Here is an 11,603-nt window from a genome sequence, read left to right on the forward strand (position 1 = left end):
CCAAGAGGCTATAATGGGCTCAGGCTCACAGAAACTGGACAGTTCATCATATCTCTGGTGAGCCTGTTTGATGTGAACATTAGCCAAACCTCTTGACATGCACACAGGTGTATGTGTCCCTATTAAACTGTCCAGTAAATGTATGTGCTCTATATAAAAATACTTTGGAATGATGAGAATCTCTCCCTTCATTTTGTATGTGGGGTGGGGGGTAAAATGAATTATTATTATTATTATTATTATTATTTTCAAGCCTACTTACACGCATATGCACACATCCACACTAACAACCGCCATCAACGTCACTGTGTGTCTCGACTGGTGGGTGTGTGCACTTGTCATGCATGTCTGTGAAATTATGAATGGACAGAGAGAGCGTGGTGTGGTGTGGTGTGAGAGAGACGCAGAGGAAGGGAGGGATGGAGAGAGGAAAGGCATATCACTAGAGACATAGAATTATCATCATTTGGCAGCACAGCCTCTCTGTCAAAGGTGGGGAAGGAGACGGTAAGAATCATCCTTTTTCCTCTTTATTATATTCTTTAATTCTTGGAATAATTTACTGGGGGTGTTTGTACAACGCAGAATGCTTGAGTGCTTTAAAATACAGACTGTCATTTTTCCCAGTGTATAATAGTAGCTCTGCCTTATTAATGTCTGGATGCATGATAAACTGTGTGTGTGTGTGTGTGTGTGTGTGTGTGTGTGTGTGTGTGTGTGTATGTGTAAAAGAGAGAGAGCAAGAGAGTCAATCATATGTGTTGATCTGAGTATTTGTATGCATCACTGGTTTCAAAACCAGTGAAGGGCAAGCAGAATGTGGGGGGGAATGAGACACAGACATACAGGTGGCGATTCACGCTTTGCTATGACTCTGTGTGCTCGAGTGTTGCTGATGTCCTTCAGATTTCATTGTTACCCAGTACAGAATCAGATTGGGTTGATTCAGCAGGCAGGTAGCATCTCAGCAGAATTCACAGTAGAATTTCTATTACATTTAAGAGACGATTTCCAAGGTTCTTCACAGAGGAAAAATAATCAGTCATCTCAGAGCCTGAGGGGCTGGGATTTTAATTTGATTTCCAGTCTGATGGATAGACTGTAGGCATAGGTACTATATACAGTCTTAAAAACACCTTGGGATTATAAGGATATACAGTTACTTAATGACTTAAATGCATTATTTACATGCTGCTTAGAAGATAATAAAATTATCGGGATTGCATTAAAATTTTATTTGAAAATAGAAAAAATAGAAACAATCCATGCTTTGACTTTATTGAGGGTTACAATTGCTTTATGGTTCGCTATTCTAAAACCACAGAATTGTCGTGTGTGTGTATATATATGTATATATGTGTGCGCACATATATATATATATATATATATATATATATATATATATATATATATATATATATATATATATATATATATATATAAAAATATGTGTGTGTGTATGTATGTATGTGTGTGTGAGTGATCTGGACTGATCTGAACACACTTCCATACCATTCATCTACATGATTAAAAGCAAGCATGACATTTAAAACTTGAGGATGAGTGCATGCATGATGTGTGAGTGTGAGTCAGTGTTGCCAAAGTTAGTGCTGAGTGTGTATGCCATCCAGTACTTGGAAAACTAACAATAAGTATTTCAAGGCCTGGCGTTGAGTGCATCGTTACAGTATAAGCTTGGGTTTTTGTGCATGCATACTGTATATACGGCAATCGTATTTTATATTTTTAATATAGTTTATATACTGTAAAATACTGTATGATGTCTTCTCCTTTTTTGCTGTATGTATGCACAAAAACCAAACCAAAATCTTAATAAATAATTTGGGGGAAAAAACAAACAGACAGACACTGCATGCAACACCGAATACGTTACGGATATGACTGACTGGCCTGAGGGTGGAGAACACTGGTAGGGGTGTGGATGGAGTGGTGGCGAGTAAAACTAGGTCACCAAATAGGTCAGGGCTGTGGCCACGTTCAGTCACTAGGGCTTTCTGTTCTTTATCAAAGCACCATGCTTCTGAGATCACTACTTGAGTTTTCTGAAGGAATAAAATAAAAACTCATTAAGCCTACCAGGTCGATCAACGTTATTATACTAGGAGTGTAATTATAGTAGAAATGTTTCCACTTCCTGTGTTCATTCAGATTATAGAGAACCCATTAGCGTAAACGTAGAATGATAAAAATGAGTCATTCAGATGGCATGATTGTATAACGATGTGAGGTTCATCATTTTCGAGCACTGACTACAAGGGTGAACGTGTTGGTGAATTTAAATGATAACTTGCCCTCTAGTGAACATTACATTTACATTTATTCATTTAGCAGACGCTTTTATCCAAAGCGACTCACAAACGAGTAAATACAAGCAAAATAGGACTTGTGAATTTCTAATTACCCTTTTTGTGACTGTGTGTGTGTGAGAGAGAGAATTTAATATTCAGAGTCACTCTCTTGTGTTTCCATGGCGACCTGGCCTCTGTTATTACCAGTTGTCCCCTCTGGCCTTGGCAGATCAATGCTCATACTCATAATCATGTATACATTGACACCTATGCTGCTTTTTTATATATTGTTGGGCTTTACCTTTTACAGCTTATTACTATGTAGCAGGTTTTTATTCATGCTTGTGAACATATTTTCTATCACTAATCTACACCCATCCTACATTAGCTAAATATCTTAATGCTATTCATTCATAAGAATGAATCAAAAGAACAGGTGACCTCTAGTGGTGATGGATTGCATGTCCATACACTGTGACATTTGTGTGTTCTTGTCGCATTGAATGCTTCTTAATGTGCTTTTGCTGTCTCACACTGACAGGCCCTGAGCGAGCGATAAAGATAAAGAGTGTGTCTTCTCCCTCCAGCATCCTCCGGCACCCTGCTGCACTTTTCCAACATGGAGCAGAAGGTAAACACAGATTTGGACCCAACAACAACAATAATAATAAACAAACAAACAAACAAATAGCAAAAAAGTGGATTAAAAAAAGGCTGGCTGATTGAATGCAACCAAATGAGTCCACAGCATGTATCCAGTCTTTTATTCGTGGACAAAGACAATTCTTTCTTTACATCTCGTCATTATACCCACGTTATGATATTAAGACACTGGGAAAGTAATTTTTTCCATATACACCCTTTTCAAAGAGATGTACAGTACATTATTCAACATACAAGGTAACATATGAATATATGAATATATATATATATATAATATATACACACACACACACACACAGTACATTATACAACATAAAAGGCAACATATGAACATACACACACACACACACACACACACACACACGTGTGTGTGTGTGTGCGCAAATAGTACAGCTTAAAATAAATAATAAGTAAATAGCTTTCCAGAGAAGCTTCAGGAAAAACGACATGTATGTAACTTTCAGAAACATACCCCCCCCTCACCCCTCCCCCATATGAGCATAAGTAGCATAAGCATAAGTAGCTGTGTCTCAAATTACACACATCATACTTTTCTTGTTGATTCTTGAGATTAAATACCACAAATATCTATAGATAATATACTGTGATAAGTTAGACATTTCAGGGTGCCTCATGGGTACTGGTGTTGTATCTTTAGTTCGAGAACCCAGAACAGTGGTTCTCAAATCTTTTGCAGCCAGGAAGCGATCAGAACAATGTTTCTGAGTTACTGAGGTATGAATTCAATTAAAATTTGCTAATAAACATAAGACTAAATATAATAACTTTGATAACAGTGGAATGTTTTCTTCCCTTCACTGATTTAAAAATAAAAACTGTGATCTCCCTGGCTATGCTTCATGGATCCTTGGTGACTCCATTTTGGGCACCATGGACATAGAGGATTTAGTGAATCTTTAAAACTCATTTGGGATTCATAATTGGACATTAAGGACTACAGTTGTACCATTACGGGTACATTAATATTTTACCTTATGAAAACTGTACAGTACTTTTTTCCCATTTTGCGTGTGTAGTGTGTTCAGAGCAGGGCTCATCAGCGTGTCGGTACACGTTGGGACTGAAACTGGGACAGCAGTTCTCACAGTCTAATATTACTCAAGGCATCTTGAAGCCTACCTTTCTGAAAAATGTGTTTAATATTTCGTGGAAAGACTTTGGAGCATGGATTAATGAATTATTCTGACAATAAAACTGTCTACACTCTGTGTTTTCATCATAAATTCACAAGGTAAGATTCACACTGTTTGAAATGGTCTATGATAAAACTGTCACTAGAGCACACCCTTGTGACTTTGTCATACGCCAAGGCCGCCTATGTTTATTGATGACTTTGAGTTCTGAAACTTTACAATTAAAAGAAGTTTGTGGAAAAAAAAAAAAAAAAACCCTGGATGACCCCTGGTTCACACTCATGTAGTACAAAAAAATGTGGTACAAAAAAAAACCCCTAGGTGCTGGGATATATTTTAAACATGCAACAAGCAATGGACGCTTATCATTTAACATGACCCATGGAGCAAAAGGGAAGAAGCTTGTAGCAGATAACCGACAGAACCAGCACGACTACCAATGGGGCCAGCAGAGAGCTCTGAGGTGTCGCCTTTGTGTCTTAAAACTGTAACAGACTCCTTAGAAAATTACCAGCATGGTAATGAAATCCACTGGATTATTTTTATTTATTTATTATCTACTGGATTATTATATTATTTGCAGGAGTAGGTGGAGGAGGTGTAAAATTAGCAAATTCACCTTGTGGGCAACAGGGGGCTCTAAAATAATACTTGCTTTTTTTTTCGATACCGGACTGCTAATATTTTAACACAGACATTTTTTTTACTACATGATATTGTTAAGCACACACTTGTACATAGTAAATATTTCTATGTATTGGGTCATAATGTGCAATTTTTTGTATGCAATAGTGGAGATGAGTTCGTTTCTTGTAGTTTATCTCCTACAGAAAACTCAAGACACATGTTTTTCAAAACTCGTCTGAAATGGGGGGGGGGGATCATTATAAATAATTTAATCATTAAAAACCTTTTATTCCCTCCACAAACTCCACACACCAAGTTTTTAAATAGTCTTCTATTTCTTCAGACAACGTCACCTCAGAAGCATATGGTGAAGAGCAGGTCCAAGTCTACAGAGGAAATCCAGCAAGCCAAGAAGGTGAGTGATTCTGTTATAGCACTCAGTCAGTGCTTTCTGATGTTCTTTTTTTTTTTTGACTGAAACATGATTAATTGGCCACTCGCTGGAAAGTTAAAGGTACCAGCAGATAACATACCATTTAAACATTGACATTGATGTATGCATTTGAGCTTTGTGCATGCACATTCTTGTCGCTCAGCTTGACATGTCGTTATATCTCATAACCAGTTCTGTAACTTGTGCTTTCTATACAGTTTATTCATTCAGTTTATGTATTCTTGCCTTGTGCAAGTTCAGTTGTGGTGAGCTGGATTTGAAAAGCAAACCAAAAAGACGTGCAGTATTTGAGAAAAGTGTGAAGAGGAAAAGTGAACGTGCATACGGTTATAAAAAGTATACAAATCCCTGTTAAAGTGGCACGTTTTTATGATGTAAAAAAATGAAACCAAGATAAATCATGTCAGAATCTTTTCTAGCTTTATTGTGAATTTTTAACCTATAAATTAAAGTGAAAAACCAGTAGGAATCATTTTAGGGGAAGAAAAAAAAAAATGCAACAACTTGGTTGCATAAGTGTGCACACCCTTTTATATTCAACCGATTACCAAATAAAGTATAGCTGTTATAAGATTGTCCTGATATCATGTTGGTAACGTCCAACTGGAAAAGCCATGGGCTTTTACAAAGAGTTTTACAAAACAGGTAGGGGATCTCACTGTTGAAAAATATCAATCAGGAGAATGTTTCAAGATTTTTTTTCCAAGGCGTTGGAAATACCATGGAACACTGTAAAGACAATAATCAAAAAATGGAGAAAATATGACAAGACAGTGACACTACTAAGAATCGGACGTCCCTCTGAAATTGATATGAAGATCAGGAGAAAATTGGTCAGAGAGGCTGCCAAGAGGCCTACAGCAATGGGTTGTTCCCTACGTGTAACAACAATCTCCCGAATTCTTCATATCGCTGGGCTATGGGGTCGGGTGGCAAGACGGAAGCCTTTTTTAACCAAAAAAAAAAAAAAAAAAATCAATTTAAAAAAATCTCCCAAACCCATGCGACATAATGTTTAATGATCTGATGAGTTGAACTTTTTGGTCATATACCAAAAGATATGTTTGGCACAAAAAACAGCACATCATCACTTTTCTTCAGTAGAACTGACCTTTAATCAGGGTGGACGGAATAATAAATAGCTCCAAATAACAGTCAATTTTGGCACAAAACATCAAGGCTTCTCCTAAAACACTTAAAACAAAGAGGAATTTCGCCTTTCGGCATGACAACAACCCGAAGCAAACCTCCAAATCAACAAAGGAATGGTTTCACCAAAACAAGTCAAAGGTTTTGGAATCCAGTCAGAAATCTGTGTGGTGTCCTGAAGAGGGCTGTGCACAGTAGATGCCCAGCTAATCTGGCAGGAAAAATGGCAAAATCTTGCTAAGTCTAGATGATGCCAAACTGATTAACTCTTACCCTAAAAGATTGAACCCTGTGATAAAATCTAAAGGTGCGTCAACTAAGTATTAGTTTAGGGGTGTGCACACTTATGCAACCAGGTTATTGTACTTTTTATTATTTATTTATTTTTGAGAATTTTTTCCCTTTAATTGATTCTTATTGTTTTTCAGTTTAATAGGTTAAAATGTCACAATAAAGGTAGTGTAAACATCCTAAACAGCTATAAGAACTTATTATTTACAGGAACTTGTCCATATACTGTAATCTAAGACGGATTAAAAATCTGTTGTATAATCAAAATTTGGTATAATAAAGCTTTCTGTGAGACGATGGTTATTTTTGCATTTATGGAAGCCGTCTCCAGTGTCAGCTCTATGAGTTTTACTCTTCAGGATTGAGGGCTTTTGTGTTTTCTGGCTTCTCAGTAACATGACAAGCAACATGTTTTTGCTCTTATTAACTTCAAGAGTTAGAAGGAAAGAGTGGATTTTGAGGGAATGACTGTTTATAGCTGTTATAAAGCAAGTGATAACAAGAACTTCTTATAATTAATAATAAACAATGACTAATAACAGGAGTGTTTTTTGGTTGTTCCGCAATATTAACTGTAACTATATGTGAATAACAATGATGGTGTCATTCTTTAACTAAAAAAACAAACAACAAAAAACTGGTTGGCAGATTGCTGTGGTAACATAACTCCACCTCATCATACCACCCCTCTGGTTATTTTTCCACAGCTGCATGTTGTGTCATGTTTTATTCATTACTTGGAGTGGCAACAAGTTGAACCTGTAGACAGTCACTGTTATAGGTAAAACAATAAGTAAATAAAAATTTAACAGGTCACAGCGGGGTAAGAGCTACATGGGTAATGTCAAGTCCAGATGATAAGCATAGCTTTATTTTATGCAAATTAAAATGCAATATTTATTGATCTCATATTTTGAATTTTAATTTCTCAGGCCTTCCACATACCGCAGAAGTCCCTTCCTGGTGGATCAGATTTTGACAAAGTGAAGGTGAGGTGAACTTTAGTTTAAACTAAGGACAAGTCAGCAAGAGTCAAAAACAACAACAACAAACCCAAATACTCTTCCACATTTTTATTTATTATTCTTTACAGACTAGCCAATATGTCAATAATTACTTCCACTGTACAGTGAGGACATTGTCTCTTTATAAAAGTTAACCATGGTTTTTGAAGTCAAGAGAAAACAATGTTCACTGTGGTACAAATGTCACACCACTAATATTATCACTCTTGTCACTCTAGTAAACACAATTAAACTTCTTACACTATGAAGAAGGAAAAAAATACCAGTGGAGTTGCAGAAATGTATTACGTTATGTATATTAAAGTTTCTCTAAAAACTAGTTTATTCAGCTTATATTGCCAGTGGGAAGCAAGAGCTGTAACATAAATCAAACATGCCAGACACAATATTTATCAGTTTCATTCGAATGTAATGTAAATTATTGAAAACGAGCTCCCTGGCAGAGAATAGCATCATGATAAATAATGCTAAAATTATAAAAAATTATAAACAACACAAGATCATTCGCTGAAATTTAGCAAAAGTACCTTCCCTATTCCAAACAAAAACAAAAGAAAACTATATCACCTCCCTTTCTCATTATCTAAATAAATCATTAGAGAAAGATAGGCTCCAAAAAGAAAACACACCCCTACAATCGCCAGGCAGCTATAAAGCCAGTGTTATTTTCTGAAATGTGACATTTATATCTATGTATATGTACAAAGAAGCTGATCATTTTCATTACAAATTATATTATTGACAACAACTGGGGGGGTGGGAGTAGAATCTTTGAAATATTCACATGAATTTCAGTTTTGCTTGAACATTTCTAGCCAGCAGAATGGAAATCGACTTATCAGACTTTTTCAACCAGTATAAACAAATGTGTTATTTTATTGCCCTAAGTCTGTTATAAGATTAGTCAGGACACTGTTGGGTTTCTGTGTGTAGAGTATCGTGACTCTGTGTTTAGCTGCTGGTGAGCAGGGTGATGGGAAGAGGAGGGGTGTGAACTCCTTACTGGGCAAACTATTCACATCTCTCCACAATACAACTGGTACAGCGACAAAACAAACTGCACAACTTGAGCTTTGTTGATCGTAAAACATCGTGTACAACTGCCACAATAAAAATTATAACATATATAACTCGTAGGCTAGGCAAAAAAAAAAAAAAGGAAATATTATGGATCACTGCAAATTCTTAAAGCCCTGATTGTCTACTTTCATATGAGTCTGTAACCACTACTGTGGAGTGTGACATCATAAATACATTTAATACTGAACACGCGCACCCCCGTTCATGGGGGCGTTAATGACAGTGTGCACTCGAGCTGGCATGGACTCCACAAGTTTGTGCAAATCCTTATGATCTGTTTTAGATCAGATCCATCAGAGTGTTGTCTCACGCTCCAATAGAAGTAGACATGAAGAAACATCTTTTTTACAAAGAAGTTAACATGGTCAATATGACACGTTTATGTACATTTAAATAGGGACAGAATATTGAATTGTAGTACAAAAGCTATTTATAACATTGTATTAGAGCTAAGAATTGAGTTCTAACCAGCAGAGTCCCGATTAACTACTGTATTGTAGGGTTTCTTTTTGCAGGCCAGGAACATTAACACTAATGTCTATGTTAGAGTGGTTAGTCGATGTTCTTGTAGTTTTTCCCCCAAATGCATTTGAAATAAGTTACCATAAAAAAAAATCGTAATCGTATCATTGTTTAGAGTTTAATAATCGTACTATCGTACTATATTGTAGTTGCAATAATGCACCACTACGTCACTGCATCATGGCAGTGACCGTGCATTTGTTATTAGGGTAATGTAACACTAAAACACATTAACTTAAGGTGTTTTGAGCTTCTGTGAATCCAATATGGAGGTCATGTGTGGGAAACATATGGTATTATGAAACTTTGTGTGTGTTCCTCTCATTTTAGGAGGGTCAGGAAGAATCTGAAACCCCCACATCAGCCTCAGAAGAATTGAAGTAATATACAGGAGCCTGGAACAATGCATACACACACACACACACACACACACACACACACACACACACACACACACACACACACACACAGAGCTTCACATATCAACTGAATGTGTTTCAGTAATGTACATGTAAGTCATATGGTGCTTATATACAGTCGACTCCAAAATTATTGGTGCCCTTCATGACAGTGAGCCAAGTATGCTCACGCATCCTCACACATCTAGCTTGTTTTAGAAAAGTGAAACTTTTTTTTCCGCTGTGTCACTGATTGTGCTTAATAGTATATTTAACTGCAGCTCATCAACCAATCTGTGTATATAGAATTATAAATGAGTATAAAGGCAACATGTGCATGTGTGCAACATGGAAACATGAAATGGCCAAAGACAACAGTTTTTCTTCGTTTTGTTATTTATACCACAATTCAGATTTTATTTTATTTATTTTTTCATTTGAAGAAAAGCCATGGCAGATGCTTGGATACTTACTTATTTATTTATTTATTTATTTATTTATTTATATATTTATTTTTTTTGAAAGATACTATTTTTAAAAAATCGGAATTGATAAGCGTGATTTATTGCTTAAAAAAAGCCAAGTTCTTTTGTTTAGGTGGACAATCGGGATCACTGTGGAATGTGATTTTTGCTCGGGGCAGCATGTAACATTGCCGTTTCACTGCTCTAGAGTTCCCAGTTCAATAAAGAGCTGGGGTTATTTTCTGTGTGGAATTTCTTTGCATCCATATGGGTTCTCTAGGCTCCAGGTTCTTCAGTTTCATCCCACTTCCCAAAAAACATGCCAGTAGGTGGATTGGATATGCTAGTGCTATTGGACTTGCCCTGGGTGTGAATGTGTGTGTATGTGTATATTTTGCACTGTGATGGACTGGCATCTCATCGTGAGTGTATTCCCATATTTTGTACAGTGTTCCCGGGATAGGCTCCGGATTCATCGCAATTCTGACCAGGATAAAACGCGTCCTGATGATGAATAAATGAATTAATGCATTTTTGCTCATTTTATTAAAGAGTGCCAATAATTCTGGAGTTGAATGACATTAAATGCTTTGCCGTCAAAACCCACGTCTAGGCATGGTCACTGTAGTTGTTGAATTGTTGAACTGTTGCGATGTCAAGTGTAATATTGTATTCATGGGTTTGAGGAGGTGGTGTTACTTCTCAAAGATGCTCTGTAGGCTAGTGTTCAAAATAAATCTGTTCAATGCAAGGTGTTTACAGTGTATTTAAAGCATTCAGTACACACACACTTTTATTTATATTTATATTTATATATATATATATATATATATATATATATATATATATATATATTAGTGTGTGTGTGTGTGTATATATGCATGTATATATTATTATTTATATGTGTGTGTGCACACAGTGCCCTACACTAATATTGGCACCCTCACACAGAAACTTGAATCTTTTTCACCTGATGCACCCAAATTTATTCTTGGAGATTTTAATAACTGTAAAAAATGCCTGCATACATACAACCAGTATGTTAACTGTCCTACTAGAAAAAATAAGTCCTTAGACGTGCTATGGAACTGTCAAAGACGCCTACACTGCATCCCAGATCCCACCACTAGTGGTGTCTGACCACAGTGTGGTCTATCTCCTCCCTGTCTATCAGAGGCTACTAGAGAGAGAGAAGCCTAAAAAAAAACACTGTGAAGGTGTGGAACAATGACAGCATAACGACTCTGCAGGGATGTTTTGACTGCACATTATGGAGGTCTTCAGTAGCACTGATATCAATGATCAGGTTGTAGCAGTGTCTGATTACATACTGATTTCTATGTAGACTCTGTGATTCCTTCTACGACCTTTAGAGTTTATCCAAATGATAAGCCTTGGGTGTCTAACAAATAAAAATATCTTATAATTCAGAAGAGAAAAGCTTACAGAAATCAGGATGAAATAGTG

At 36.4% G+C, this 11,603-nt stretch overlaps 1 long non-coding RNA gene across 1 annotated transcript; it reads left to right on the plus strand.

Annotated features, from left to right (window-relative positions):
- Window positions 1–1,592: 1,592 nt before the first annotated feature.
- LOC128618706 (uncharacterized) lies at window positions 1,593–10,881 on the plus strand. The gene is made up of 4 exons (XR_008387775.1): window positions 1,593–2,940; window positions 5,097–5,168; window positions 7,580–7,636; window positions 9,605–10,881. It is a non-coding gene; the product is annotated as an uncharacterized LOC128618706 (long non-coding RNA).
- The last annotated feature ends 722 nt before the right edge of the window (window positions 10,882–11,603 follow it).

The sequence above is a fragment of the Ictalurus furcatus genome, chromosome 14 (genome assembly GCF_023375685.1).
Source record: "Ictalurus furcatus strain D&B chromosome 14, Billie_1.0, whole genome shotgun sequence".
Lineage (NCBI taxonomy): Eukaryota > Metazoa > Chordata > Actinopteri > Siluriformes > Ictaluridae > Ictalurus > Ictalurus furcatus.